The sequence below is a fragment of the Cupressus sempervirens genome, chromosome 1 (assembly GCF_028749045.1).
Source record: "Cupressus sempervirens isolate cs-2001-9-10 chromosome 1, ASM2874904v1, whole genome shotgun sequence".
Classification (NCBI taxonomy): domain Eukaryota; kingdom Viridiplantae; phylum Streptophyta; class Pinopsida; order Cupressales; family Cupressaceae; genus Cupressus; species Cupressus sempervirens.
In genome coordinates, this window is record NC_143118.1 from 508,592,087 (window position 1) to 508,608,743 (window position 16,657).

Below are 16,657 nucleotides of genomic sequence, written 5' to 3' on the forward strand. Positions count from 1 at the left end.
TCTCTGCTTTGGTTCATACTTGATCTTTCCTGATTGAATAATACTTTTTTGCTCCACAAGGATATTTGCTTATCCTTCAAGTTCGCTTCCTCTTCTTATTTCTTTCAACACATTCAACTTGCATCTCACACACACTCTGAAATCACAACTTGACCTTTTACTTATACCTTTTAGATTGTCAAGTTGACTCAAATACAACTTAGAATAATCAATATTCATTGCTTCAATTGGCTAGAATCAATAGGTAAAATAATTAATGTTTACATGCCAAAATAAGAAAATCCTTTGGTAGCTGACCCAACTCGGTAGAAACTGATTCTGAAGCGATTTCCTATGTTAACCAACAGAAACTCAGTTAACATTGTGAACTTACAAAATTTCTTTGGTAACTGAGTGAACTCGGTTAACACTAACTCTACTCAACTTTCCCTTTGTTAGTCGAGTGAGCTCGGTTAACACTCTTTTCTACTTAGCTTCCTTTGACACTCGAGTGAGCTCGATAATGATTGCCTTTTGCACATAATGAACTTAGGAATGATTAGTAAACTAGGAAAACTATCTTTACTAACCAAGTGAGCTTGACATGCACTGGTTTCCAACTGATATGAAATTTGTGTAACATCAAAGACAACACACAATTAATCAATTGTATCCAACAATCTCCCTCTTTGGCATTGATGGAAACATGTGTCATATCATAATGAAAATTTGAGAACAAGACTCCCTCTGTCAGAAAGTTTCTTCCTCTTTGATTTTATGCAGAAAACTTCTCCTAAAGTGTTCTCCCTTTATGAATGAACTTTTTAACTTCTCCCTCTACAAAATTTTAGAAAGATATGACAATAAACTTCTCCCTCTTTGACAAAACATGCCAAAGACAATCCTGAATAGTATCAATGTACCTTGAGTACAGATTCATTTACAATATGTCCTTATCAATACTACATCAACTGATTGATCTTCAATTGAGTTCCTATTGATGCATCACTAAACTTTATTTAGTGAACTTTAGATAGGGATGACCTCTAGCTCACCTCTTAGGTACAAAAATGCATCCTTAGGTAATGGCTTGGTAAATTTATTTACAATTTGTTCTTTTGTATGCATATATTCCAATCTAATTTCTTTTTCCTGTACTATTTCTCTTACAAAGTGATATTTGATAGCAATGTGCTTCGTTTTGGAATGCATCACTGGATTATTTGATATGTTGATTGCATTGATGTTATGAAAATACGTCACTATTGGCTCTTTGATTTCAACCTTCATTCCTTCCAACAACTATTTGAACCAAACAATGTTAGAACAATTCACTGTTGCTGCTACATATTCTGCTTTTGCTATTGATTGTGATGTGCAGTTTTGCTTCTTGCTTGTCCAAGATACCAGTCTTTTACCAAGAAAGAATGCTCCACCATTGGTGCTCTTTCTATCATCAATATTTCCTACCCAATCAACATTAGTAAATAATTTTAAGTCAAGGTTGTCTCCAAGTTTGTACGATAAGCCATAGTGTTCAATACCTTTTAGATATCTCAATATTCTTTTAATTACCATCATGTGGTTTTCTCTAGGTTTAGCTGAGAATCTTTCCACTATCACAACCACTAAGGAAAAATTAGGCCTTGTATGTACCATATACTATAATTTCTCAATCATTGATCTGTATAAAGTCTAATCTACTTCTTTGGAGTCATCATCTTTTGTAAGCTTAAGTCTAGTACAAATGGGGGTTCCAACTGGTTTTGAATCCTCCATTCCAAATTTCTTGAGTATCTCTTTGATATACTTAGATTGAGTGATATAGATACCATTTCTATTCTATTGTATCTACAATCTAACAAAGAATTTTATTTCACCAAACATGGACATTTCAAATTCTTTATTCATTTGTTCTAAAAATTCTTTGCATAGGTCATCATTTCCCGTGAATAGGGTATCATCCACAAATATTTCTCCCAACACAATCTTCTTATTTGGTCCTTCCTTGATATACAAATTACTGTTATCATTTGTTCTTTGAAAAGCAATATGTATCAAATAGTTATGTAGTCTTTCATATTAGGCTCTAGGAGCTTGTTTTAGACCATATAGGGCTTTGTGTAACTTGCATACCATGTCCTTTTTGTTTGGATCAACAAAACCTTTTGGTTGTTTAATGTAGACTTCCTCATCAAGAATTCCATTCAAAAATACAAATTTAACATCCATCTAATATACTTTGAATCCTCTGTGAGCTATATAAGCAAGTAGAGTCCTAACACCTTCTAATCTTGCAATAGGGGCAAAAGTTTCAATGTAATAAATATCTTCTTCTTTAGAATAGCCTTTACATAGCAACCTTGCTTTATTTCTTGATACTTTTCCATCTTCATTCAACTTATTTTTGAATACCCATTTTGTACCAATCACATTTTTATCTTTGGGCCTAGGTACAAGAGTCCAAGTTTTATTCTTTTCTATCTGTTCTATTTCTTCATTCATAGCCTCAATCCAACTTTCATTTTCCAATGCATTTTTAACACTTCTAGGTTCAAATTCAACAAGTAAACATGTACCTTTTAGTTTGCTTCTTGTCATTGTTCCTTCATATTTCTCTCCAATAATTTGATCAGGTGTATGATGCCTTCTGACATATTTAGCCAATATAGGTTCTTTGACTATTGAATGAATTGCACTATCTTCATTTTGAATTTCAACTTCTAGCTTGAGTCCTTCTGTCTATGGCTTGAGTTCTTCAGACTTAGTATGCACTAACTTGGTAGCCTCTCAATGTGACTTGGTTTGAACTTCCTGCAATTCAGTAACTGATGGAGATTTGGAGAGCTTGGGAGATGAACTCTCCTTTTTGTCAAATGTGTTTGGCAATATATTAGGTTCATAGTAGACAAATCTTCTGTAATCTTCTGGTTCCTTTTTGCTTTCTTCTTTAGTCTTTTCTACAAACCCATTAATTCTCATATGTGCACTTTCTAGGATTTTGTGAGTAGACAGATTCAGACATTTGTATGCTTTACTTTTGCAAGAATATCCTAGAAATATACCTTCATCACCTTTTACATCAAATTTTCCTTTTCTAGATTCTTTCAAGATATAACATTTGCTACCAAATACTTTCAAGTAACTTACATTGGGTTTGTAGCCATACCATAGTTCATAGGGAGTTTTTTTTGAGTCTTTTGACTAAATTCAGTTCAAAGTATGAACTGTAGTGCTGATAGCTTTCTTCTAGTATTTGATAATAACATTCTTTTCAATCATTAGTGCCCTTGCACAATCCATGATGGATCTATTTCTTCTTTTAGCTATTCCATTTTGCTTAGGAGTACCAAGGGCTGATACTTGTCTTTTGATTCCTCTTTCAATGCAAAAATTGTTGAATTCATTTGAGATGAATTCACCACCTCTATCTGATCTTAAGAATTTCAATATTTTTCTAGTTTCATTTTCTACTCTAGCTAGATACCATTTGAATTTCTCAAAAGCTTCTAATTTTTCTTTGAGATACATGATAGTCATCATTCTAGAATAATCATCAACAAAATGAATGAAGAACTTTTCTCCAGTATAAGTTTCTATTCCAATGGGTCCACATAAGTTAGTATGCACAATTTCCAAGACATCTTCTGACTAATAGTTTTTGCTCTTAAAACTAGTCTTTCCCATTTTACCAAATTGGCAATTCTTGCATAATCCAACATCAGGTTTCTTCAAACTAGGAAGACCTCTTACTCTTTTGAGTTTGCTAATCTTGACCATATTATCATAGTTCACATGACATAGTCTTCTGTGCCATAACCAACTTTCTTCTACTTGAGCAATGAAACATGAACCATCACCAAGATCAAGATAAAATAAGTTATCTTTTGTTTTCCTGCCTGATCCAATCAAATTTCCTTGGTTATCTAGTAGTATTGCCTTGCCATTCATGAATTCTACCTTGAATCCAATGTTGTTTAGTTGTGGCATACTCAGTAAATTATGTTTTAGTCCTTCAACCCAATAGGCATTATCACATACAAGTTCATTGGTTAATGAGATTCAACCTTTCCCTTTTATGCAACAAGGTTCATTGTTTCCAAACCTTACACTACCTCCATCATAGTGTTGAAAATGCTCAAACTTAGTTTTGTCTCTAGTCATATGGTGAGAACATCCACTGTCTATGATCCATGTATCATTTTTGCTAACATGAGAGACAAGTGTCATATTATCTCCTTCATCATTAGATTCATCTTTTATAGCAATATATACTATTTTATCTTCACTGTTATTAGAATCTTTATCCATAAAAAAAGTTTTCTTACCTTTGTCTTTGTAGGATTTGTGACCTTTGAATTCCTTCTTGCCTTTGTATTTGTGACTTTTCTTTTTTTCCTTGCCTTCTTTATTTGGACACCTAGTAGCAATATGACCAATTTCTTCACAAGAAAAATAGATTAAACAGATTTTACCTTTGTACTTTCCTTTGTTCGTGGAATATTTCTTTGCAAGTAGAGCTTTAACAATTTCAAGATCATTGTTTGAACTTTCTTCAGTTCCTTCCTCACTTTTTGATTGATTGTCTTTTATTTTCTTGCCTTTTTCTATAAGTGAGAGTTTAGCTTCAAATGCAGACTCAATATTCTTGGAAGCAGGGACATAGTTGCCAAAGTTTTCTAGTTCAAAGGCTGTCAATCTTCCTACCAGGGCATCCAAGTCTATCTTGTTATTTGGATCACATCTCTTTTCTTGAATAGCAGACACTCTGATTGCATAGATGGGATGCAAAGTTCTGAGTACTTTACTTACAACTATTTCTTCTTTGGTTTCTCCTCTAGATGCTCTGATTGCACTAACACTAGCCTTGATCCTTTCAACATATTTTGCAACATTTTCATCTTCTCTCATCCTTATTTGATCAAATTGTCCTCTAAGGCTTTCTGCTTTGGCTCTTCTTACATTGCCATTTCCTCCATAGATTTTTTTTAGCTTATTCCACATACCAAAGTATTTTTATAGTCTTTGACCTCATCAAATTCAACATAACTGAGAGCAAATGCAATGTCAATCATTGTGATGTTATGATTCTTCTTTTCAAAAATATCATCAACTGATAATGTTCCTGTGGGAGTTTATATTCTTCATCAAGATATTTGCATCCTAAATCATTGATGTAGCCAAATGAAGTCTTATAAGTCCTTGCCATGCTACAAAGTTGTCTTTGTTCAGCTTTGAAATCTCTCTTTTGTAAGACATCTTGATCTTTAGCTTAGGTCCTTGAAACCTTCTCTGCAAGCAACAAAAGCTTTGATACCAATTTTTGGAAATATAAGAGGAGTAATTGAGGGAGGGGGGGGGGGGGGGGGGGGTTGAATTAGTTACCACTAGAATAAATCCCAGATCCCTTAGATGTCAACTATAAAAATCAAACTAATAAAATTAAATATTGCTGATACTCGATAAACACAGAAATTATTGTAACTTGGTAAATGTAGAATGTGAATTATTTTAGCAGATCTTAAGATATTATCAATAATTACTTGCAAGCATGAAAGAAATAACATGAACACATGAGACACCAGGATTTAACATGGAAACCCAATTTGGGAAAAACCACCAATGTAACTAGTTACTATTTTTCACTCTTCTAAAGTGAGCCCTATTAGGAGCCAACCCTATTAAAGGTTACGAGACACATTATTAGGTGTGAACCTATTAAAGGATTTAATCACCCTGTTAGGAGTGGCCTTGCAAAAGGTCTTAAAATAATTCAATGGAATTGTCACCTTGTTAGAGGATTTACAAATGGTCCTTGCTACCTCCAAAATTTGATTTTGCAGTTGTAATCTTGCAACTAGATCAATCAAACTCTCAGCCACTAATAAGTTATAATCTTTAGTAATAAGATCCTAGGTTATTTTAGTTCTCTTTGAATTACCTCCAAATGAGGTATCAACATTTCTTGAATTCTAAGATAACACTACTGGATGCGTTCATGTCAGCCTGAGTCTTATCTACTTGTGCCTAAATAACATTTGTAAATATTGGCACATTTGACAAAATTTTGTATACCTATTGTACCCTTTGTACAATATCCATCATTACCTGTGCTTTTTCCTGTAATAACACCTTTTTCTCTATTATAGTTATGAAAACTTTATCCATAACCTTGGTCTCAACTCTTCTTGCTAACCAATCCATCAACTTATCATTGGATTCAAATTTTTTTGAACTAACTTGATCAATGATATAAATAATTTGATCAATTATAGATGTCTCTTCATCTACATCCTATATGTCAAAAGCTTGAACAAAAATATGTTTCACATATTGCAATGTTTGTTGATGATTTAGCTCTCTCCCAAGTTCTTCTTTTTCAAAATTTCTTGTAGCAAAAAGTTTTGCTGCAAGTTAAGATTTTCTAGGTCAAATTGTGGCATCTCAATATGATCATCCAAACTAACTTCAATATCTAGTGACATGTCTTTTATTTCTCTTCTCTTCCTTTTCAATGAATGAGTGTTGCTGCTCAGCAATGCCTTCAGATTTGGTAAAGGGGTATCACACTCGATCTTACTTGTGCATCTATGCTTGAGACAATAATAATAGAACTTAGTTTAACCTTATTTGATTCTATGTTTACCTTAATTTGAGGTGTTGAAATAGTATTGTCATTTTTATTAGCTTCTTTATCTTCACCATCTTCTTCTTCATTTGTGAGCCTTGATTGCCTAGCTTTTGGAGTACCAGGGGTGTTAGCATGTATAGGAGACATGTTTTCTTATGGATTCACCACATCTAAGCTTTCTCCACTACTGTGTTCATCATCAATATCCATAGTTTCTACTTTCTTTGTTGTAAGCCCAAAAAATGCTTTTCCACAATAATTTACTCTATTATTGTACAACTTCGTCTTTATTTTTTAAAATCAAGAACATTCTATATTTAGGAACAAATATTCTCCTATGTTGTTTCATAAATTTGTCCTTTTTTCCTTGAGACAAATTAGGCATAACTCTGACTAGTGTGTTAGCTCTTATTTGATTTCCAGTTACTTTAGTTTACTACCATTTCCTCTCTAATCTATAAAATAGATCTTTGGGTATCTTTTCCTTTATTGCACTGGGAAGTAGCCTTTGATTTTTAATCATTTCTATCATAGCTTCCTCCACTTTGTTTTTATCATCATTATCTAATGTATCATATCTCACATGTTTGAAAGAAGTTAAACCTAAAGATCTTCTTAAGTTATCACATACCTCTTCAATGGTTTTGATTTGTCTAATAGGTGGTCCTCTAACCAATCTCCTTTTGTTGGTTTGAAGTTGACTTGATTGAGTAGCCTCTGCTACTTTTAGCTTTATAGATTACTCAACAATAGTAGTTGCCCTGGTCCTTGGCTTTGTTGGTGATGGAGGTGTTTCTGCCTTTTTCTTCTTTGACCTTTGAGCCTTCTTGTGGTGGCTTAGCAAAAACTAGGGATTTACCCTTGTCAGCTTCTTCCTCTTCACCACTATCCTATTATTTGTCTTCACCAAGACCTTGAGCAAATTTCAATGGTTCTTTACCCTTACCTAGGGTGCCTAATTTTTCTTCTAGGTCTTCAATCATCTTCTTCCTTTTCTTTTCTTTCAAAGCTATCTTGATGCTTACTGTTTCCTTTGCTTCTTCATGTCTTCCAAATGATTATTCCTCAGCATCTATTTCTTCCTTCAATAATGCATCAATTTCTACACTCACATCATCACTTTCTATTTCATATCTAAAACTTTATAGCCATGCCTTCCTTGGCTTTACTACTTGTATAAATGTGTTATCCATATCAAGAAGAAAACATATGTCACTATAATATTTTGTGAGCAATTCCTTTGGAATTCTCATTCTTAAGCTTGAATTCATCAAAATATGTATTCATTGCATTATCAAAATTATCTGCAAATTAAGTAATAAACCCATTAATTTGACTGGTTATTGGTTTGTCTTGTTCCCATACAACATTTCCTATTCTAGGAAAATATGTCTACATATAAAAGAATGTATAGACAATTAGGGAACCAAACTTACACATTGAATTCTTTGCCTTTCTTATTGATGATAGGGTTTCTGCTAGTTTTATCATTTGTAGCTCAACAAGATCATACTCATGATCTTTCATCACAATCTTCCATGCTTGGTCCACAACCATACTCGACACACTATTTAATCTGCTAGATTGATAGAATTTGTAAGCAATGAATCTCACTAAAAATTCTATCATTGGATCAAAGATGCTTGTAATGGACAAACCTTTTTCATTCCACTAGCTCTTGTATTAGCCTCAACTTCTCCTTGGTTCAAGCATCACAAGGTTTTCTTTCTATCTAGGGTTGAATAGCCAGTAACCCTATGCATCATCATCTTCATGATTTCTACTGGTCCATCCTATAACTAGTACTCCATATCATGAATTCTACTTAAGATGACTTTGATCCATTCTACTATGAAATTCCTTGGAAATTTTAGGGCTTGACTTAACCCTTTCCTTTCTACAATTTTAAACTCATCCTTTAGGGTTCCTTCATCACACAACTTCTCATAAGCTTCTCTAATTTCATAGTCTCCAACTTCTTTGACTTTACACATGCATAAACTTTTTGACATCATGAATCATGATGACTTTAGGTTGTATCAAGGATAACACACCCATTTAGTCTCCTTTAACAATAATTTATGGAATTTTTTAAAGTTTAGGTGGAGGAAAAGCGTCCCTCTTCACCAATTAAATTTTACTAACCTTTTGGCTTATTCTAGTAGTCAATGAAGCTTCCATGATCGTAACTAGGGTTTGATGTATTTCCTTCTTTGGATGCTCGACACATGATCATGCTCTCATTCAACCTTTTTTTATGAATTCATTTCTTGAGATCTCTAATAGTTTCTTGAATTTTCTTTGTCGCTTGATTGCTCTAAATTCTTTAAAAATCTATATTCAAAATATGAAAATAATGTATTTGAAATTTTTTATATACCTTGCCTTTTGATCAATTAGGTTTTCCATAAGTTCTTGTGTACTTTGTTAAGTGGAAGCTAGATAACATAATAGCTTGGTCTTTTCCATATTCTCCAATCTCTATTATAATGCTCAGTCTATGTTGCTACACTTGGTCAACATAAATGAAATTGGGATACTCGACAACTTTTTATGAACTTTATTCTCTTGCATCTTATATATGTAGATATGAAATTTTGGCACATATTTATGTAAGGAGTTGATGTATGATGTAACATTTAGGTATTCAGTTCCATACATACCTCTTTTTCTTAATTAGAGATGATATGATCACCTCTCCATTGGATTGGGTGACCTCAACTCCACTAGTTCCACTATTTCCATCTTCTAATTTCTTTTTCCATTTTTGGTTCATTTCATTCCTCACTTGCTCTATATCTACTTTTCCTTTTCCTTTATCGTTTGTTTAATTATCTGAATGTTCTTGAGTTTTTCAATTCTTGCTTTGATGTCCAAGCTTGTGACATTTGGAACATGCATTGTTAGGTACACAATTTTTCTTTCTCTAATTTGGCTAGTAGGGTTTTGTCTCTTATTTGCATTCAAATACTCTATGCCCATATTTCTTACAGTTGTAGCAATGCCCTTGAAATCTAGGTGTAGTAGGTGCTTTCCACAATCTTTACCCACACTCCTTTATAATGACCTTGTTTCTTGCAGTAAAAATAGTAACCAATAAACTTAGGTTTAGAGTTTTGAATACCATGTTTGCTTCGATAAATATTTGTAGTATGACCAATTTTTCCACAATGATAGCAAGTTGGTTTGTCTTTTGGTTTTATATTTCTCATTTCTCCATTCCTTGATGATTTTGCCTTCTCAGTGCATGAATGTCTTGACCTATTGGAACATCTTGATGACTTCATAAGTTCTTTAAAATATTTCATTGTTTACTTTGGTTTGTTTAATTTCTCCATAGAGTCCTTCTCATTCTTTAGTTCATTCTTCAGTATCTCATAGTGAGATTTTAGGTTGGCAATGTCTATATCTTTGTGATTTACTATCTGATTTGTATTCATTAGTCGATTCACCAGATCCATTTGTGTATTTATGAGTTTATGCACATCTAATAACCTTTCTTCTAGTTCGGTGGCCATTACTCTCTCGTCATCTTCTGTCATTGTTCTATCTTTTAGCTTTCTTTCTCTATTTAGTCACTTCACATAGTCTTACTTATTGTATTTCATGTTCTCTCTTTAGTGCTCTTATCTCTTCATTGAGGAGTTTTTTTGTTTTCTATTAGTTCAACAAATGCTTTGTCTTTTGGATTGATTGGGTCAAATAATCCTTTAGTTTCAAATTCTTCATAACATAATTGATTTATCTAAATGACAATTTCCTTTCTCCTTTTTAGGGAATCCTTTAGATCTTGTCTTGCCTATTCTAACTTCTATAGTATGAGTTGGATTTTGATCACCTAATTGTTAATAGTCTTATCCAGTTTGAAAGCCTTCATCTTCCAAGACCTAATATCCAAGCCTTTAAGATTTCTTTAGAGAACCAACGCTTTGATACCAATTATTGATTTATAGAGGAGTAAACTAGATACTGCAGTGGGGGGTGGGTTAATCAGGATCTATAACAATTCTATACCTTTTCACAAATTCATCCACATCTAATAATAACCTATGCATTTAATACAATAAATGTAAACTTGTTGTAACATGTAGATCACTTCAAAGACATGCATGAAAGTAATAACACATAACACAATATTTGTTACCCAAAAACCCTCCAAGGTGAAGGTAAAATTGGGGTGGGAATACCACCCATAATTATTCACTACTATAGTAATAAAGTTAAATAGTTAAGGTTATGATGTTTGACCATAATATATGATATACTCTGTGAGGAGTCTATCCTATTAAAGACTTTAGAAACTATTAGGTTTCACTTGGTTAGTGGATTTGACACTTACAACTAAGTAAGGACTCTATTAGGAGATTTACAAAGATCTGTTAAGACCATTTTGTTAAGAGATTTACCCTGATTCAAGTATGTTAAAACTAACTTAGTATTTGACTCTTGGTTTTCTCTGCAAGCTAATTTTAAGTCTCATACTTACTAACTAATCCTCTGCTCTAATTTGATACTCTTGTCTTGCCCTTCCACTCTCATTGCTTATAAATAAGTCACTTGTTGTATTAGATGATAACAAAACCCTTGAATGACTTATGACCTCCTTCTCTGCTCTTCACATTCACATATATGACCACTTTGTCAACTTGTATATCCTCTAGATCTAGGTTAAGATTATTTCTTTATAAAGATTCAATGAAGAGTCTTCTACATGTTTTCATGTTTTGCCGCTTCATCTTGATCTTTGAACATATACATGAGGATATGTGATCCACACCATGTAAATTTTTAGTAACAACCTTAATAAGTATTAAATGTTCTATAAAAACCTCTTCAAAACTTAAATATACCTTCCAAATTGGCCTAATAATCATTTTCCCTAAAACTCTATTCCATTCTCGACTTTTATATAAATCTATATTGATTGGCCTCTACTATTGCTAGTGCTTGACATTGTTGTTTCTTGGCCTTTATTAACTAATGCTTGACACATACTATATCACTTGGTACTTATTTACTTGGAATTTTACTCGATTACTAATAACTTGTTCAATTGTTGAATGAGCTTGGTCCATATACCATACTTTACTTGACTATTATACAATTGTTCGGTACATACTAGCTTATGTACATGACTCAGCCTATGTAGAGTAGCTCAATTGCAATGATGACCATCTGATTCTGCCTTGCAAATGACTAAGTGATTGACACTAATAGACAATAGAGAGTAGAGATACCAACAATTCCTTGCAAGTCATCAAACTTCCCCTTTAGATCAAGATGGGCGACACACAAAATGCTTTAAGTGGACTTACTCTAACATGGTAGTCTTTTTGTGATGTGAATATCAGGATTTAACTGTGTGATTTTGAGTCAAACTCGATGACCCATGTTTCATGAGTAGTGATTCAACATGAATCCATCTCTCATGAGAATAAATGGAACACTTAGCACTCATTGGATCTAGGTGATGCTCACAGGGTTGAAGCATCGGGACTTCCCGGGAGGTCACCCATCCCAGTACTACTCTAGCCTGAGCGCACTTAACTACGGAGTTTCCTCCACAGTTAAACCCAAAGCTTGCAACCCCATTTTCAAAACCTTCACCAAGTGTTGTGCCTTATGAACCATTCATTAGAAAGCCCCTTAAGCTCATCAATTGATAAGTAGGACATGATTTCCACAGTTAGTCAAATTGTGATGTGAATATCAGGATTTAACTGTGTGATTTTGAGTCAAACTCGATGACCCATGTAGTCTTTGTGATGGTAGTCTTTGTGTTATGTTTTCCCCCATGTACTTTTTTTTTTGGTTTGGATTGGTTTAGATGATTTGTGTTGCTCCATAGAACAAGAAGATAAAGTAATTGAACTTGTCATATTCATTTTTTAAATTTATATCTCCCTTCTTATATGTGTTGTTACATGTTACATTATATTATTATGGTAATAGTTTATATTATTGTAATTTATTATGAATTAATTTATATCTTTATAAATATATTTATATTCATAATATTATTTCTTACATGCCATTTAATATATTTTTAAAATTTAAAATTCAAAATGTAATCTTGAGTTTACGTGAACACAAGTTGTAGTCTTAGAGCCATTCCACGACCTCCACAAATAAAAAAGAAGAAATTGTGTAGTAGTTTAAGCTCAAGAGATGGAGTAAACACAATGGTCATCATTCAATGAAAAGAAACTAAGGTTCCAAAACTATGAGCTTCTCGAAGAAGCTGAAGAAATAAGTATTCTTTGTTTAAACACTTAGCCTCTTTTTGGGGGTTTTGGGGTGCGACCCCTAAATTGCATTTGATAAAGTTTGAAATCTATAGTGGATCAATGGCATTTTTTGTGTGGCATTCATTTAATTTGTTGATTGATGCGATTTAATACTTCTTTGTGTCTAATCAAGCCAACTAATAAATTTAAATGAATGAAAATTTAAATGAATGAAATAATGACAATATTTTATATTATTGTAATTTATTATGAATCAATTGATCTTTACAAATTAATTTAAATTCATAATAATATTTTTTTACATACTATTTAATTTTATTATCATTATTTTAAATTCAAAATGTGGTCTTGAGTTGATGTGAACATACGCTGTCATTTGGAATCTTATGTGTCACTTTTTGAGCCCTTTTTGGAGTGATTAGGTGGAGTTTTATTTGAAACTTGGGTGGAGGTCAAGGTCATTATTCATGCATTCAATTCTTGAGCATTAGTCATGCATTTTTCCTAGGCTTTTAGAGGCAATCTAAATTTGGGATTGAGATAGTTTTCTAGTATATTCTATTTTGTTAGATTTTATCATAATAAGGATTTTAGAGCCTCTATATGCTATTTTTCATATTTTGTGTTTTTGGAGATCTTGTACACATTTTGGTATCTTTGTTTCTAGTTGAACTTGAGATTGTCTGTACAAAAAGTGTCACACTTCTATAAACCCTTATACTTGAGATTACCCATGAAAGAGAGCATCTCAAGAGGTAGCTTATAGCTCTCTATCTAATGATGTGCAAAGGTACAAAATAATAGCATGGTGGCTCTCAAATGAACCAAGATATGCAACCCTTGCAAGGTGCACCATAGAATGAGAGATTCAAAGATGAGAGCAAGAGTGCTAGCATCCAAGAATCACAATGAATGCAATGCAAATGCATAATCTAAAATAAATGTAATGCAAGAGCTAACAAAAAGAACTAAGCTAAACCATAAAGGAAAATAATCTAAAAAGTGTGCCATAATGCAAGTAGAAGGAGAGCTAAGCTAAAATTCCAAAATTCAAGAGCTCGAAAAATACTGAAAAATATTGCAACATAACATTAGCATGAGAGACCTAAGATTAGAGAATAAGAAGAGAGCCCTTAATTTTAAATAAAAATGAATGTTATATTTTAAGAGGTAAAAGAGGCATAATCAAGGGAGGAGAATGCATCTTGAGTGATCCATGTACACAAGAAACTCTACAAATCACAATCAATAGTTGACTTTTGAGAGAATTTTAAATGTGTGGAGGAGAATTAAAGTTATTCAAAAAAAAAAAGATTCCTCTTACATAGAAAATTGTGCATTCATGTGTGGACAAAAACGCCTTTTCTTTTATTTTTACAATAGGAATAATGCTTAATGTGTGCACACTCAATATAAGTGAGAAGTGAAATTTTTAATTTAATTAAAAGGGAGCAAGTTCTTTTTAAATATGAGACTTGGGATGAAGTGGTCAAACCATAGATTATAATTGAATAAATAGATTTTTGAGGATTTGATCAAGAATAAGTGATTAATAAATTAAGAAAAAATGCTAGAAATGGGGCATATAGCCTAGATGACCATTTTTAGGTGGTTACAAAGATCAAATAATCATTCTAGGATCTATCTTGTGAGTTTCATGTATGCATCTTAGGGATTAATGTGTTCTATGTTTATTGTATTTCATTATGAAATCTTCAAATTGTTTCATATCTCATTTTGCATCTTGAAATATTTGTGAGAATTAGTTTATAGGTCATAAGTTTTGCATCAAAATTCGAGGATATTAGTTGTATATAAAATATTTCCTTATAATTTTTTCCTTTCAAGTGCTTGTTTATATAAATATTTATATAAATGAAATGCCCATCAAGAGGCTATCCACCTTTGAAACATGTGATTGTTCAAATGGAAAGGAAGTATAGATTCCAATAATTATTTGGTGGATCACCTTGTTTTCAAACCATTCATAGTAAATTTTTCTTTATTGCGTTTCCCATCAAGTTTACAAGTTTTTCAAAGCTTTAGGTGAAGTATCGAGAGGAACCAACATAGACTTTTGGATGTTCTCCCAAAATTGATGTTATTCATTAATATTAAACAACAAGGGTACAATTTTGAGGAGTTAACATACTTTGAGTTACATTTTATGTTATACCTTTTAGGATGTTTGAGATGGGTTTCAACCTCATAGGAGTTAAAACAAATATTATGGATTTTGGAAGTTTTAAGAAAATTTAGCCTTAGTCAAATTTCATGAATCAATAATTCAACATGACCTTGTCAAGATATTGTGTGACTTTGTATCTATACCAAAGGCATTTTTACTTTCTTGTGTTGTGTTACATGTATGTCACTTATTTCATTCTTTCTTACAAAGTGTTTAATATATATTTGTTTCCTTTTATTTCCTATGTGATGAGTTAGGGTTTAGTGGACTGACCTAGGGGTATTAGACCCTAGGAATGTGCCCTAAACCTATATATTCTTGTGACTTTGTGAGTAGGGTTAGATACCCTTAAGTGAATGAATCACCATAGGTGTTGGGACCTAGAAGTGGTCACTAGAGGATCCTATATATTAGAGACCAGGGCCCTATGTAGGTTGGATCTACATGTGAGTTTTGTAATCAAGTGGAAACATTAAAAAAATGAATTGGTTTTGGGAAAATTACAATAATAGAGATAATTGGATATTAAGGTCATACATGTCATGTTGAAGTACTCAAGGCAAAGAATTTTTGTAAAAGGCCTAAGTGCGATTGGATGGTCCTTAGCTTATGTGGTTAATCTGAACATGATAGTAACATATGATAACACTTAACTAGACTTGGTCTAATCCCCTTGTTTATTTGTGGTTGTCCATTTTGCTTTATGTTTTCATCTTGCTTATGATTTTTGGAGAAAAACCTTTGATTACCTTAGAACCTATGTGGGTCATGGTTTTGTCTCCTAGCTTGGGGGAGTTGATAATTTATGGCTACACATGGTTGGGTGGTAAAAAAAATTGAGGTATTTATTCATGGATCAAGCCTGGCAGGGATAAAGATGAAGATGTCTCTCTCTTGTTTTTTAGATGTTGTAAATGAAAATTATATTTGATGTACCATATTTTTGTAAAGAAAATTATTGTTTAAAACCCTAAAAGGGACATGTAGATTTGTTAAAAAAATGAAGCAATGTAAATGGAGGGTAGTATGAGAATAAGGGATTAAAGGGGAATAATGTATATATACATATACATATACCTATATGTATAAATATGCATATGTATATGTATATGTATGTATATATATGTATGTATGTATATATGTATATGTGTGTATATATAAATATATTCATTCATACATTCAAACATATGTATGTATGCATGTATGTATGTAAGTGTTGAAGTTGAGGATAGCTCAACTCCATAGCTCCCAAGAATCACTGCATGCAAACACCTATCTCAAAAAGAGAGGAGCAAAGCTATGGATGATGGAATTCACAGATCCACAAAGGAAACATTGCAAATGAAACAAATAAAAATATATTGAGTGAATTAATTAGATTACAAAGAGAGATCATCCTTATAAAGGAGATTAGAACCCTAAAGGTATCTAAAATAGGTTTCATGATAATAATTAATAAAAGAAATAATTATTATACACCTAAAGTTTAGCTTAAGTAAAATAGAGTTAATACAAAAATACCGTATTAATATAACACACCCCCTCCTTAAGATAAACATGGGGAGTATCTTGAAATGTTCAAACTATTACTGAAAGTAAATTTGGGTCTCG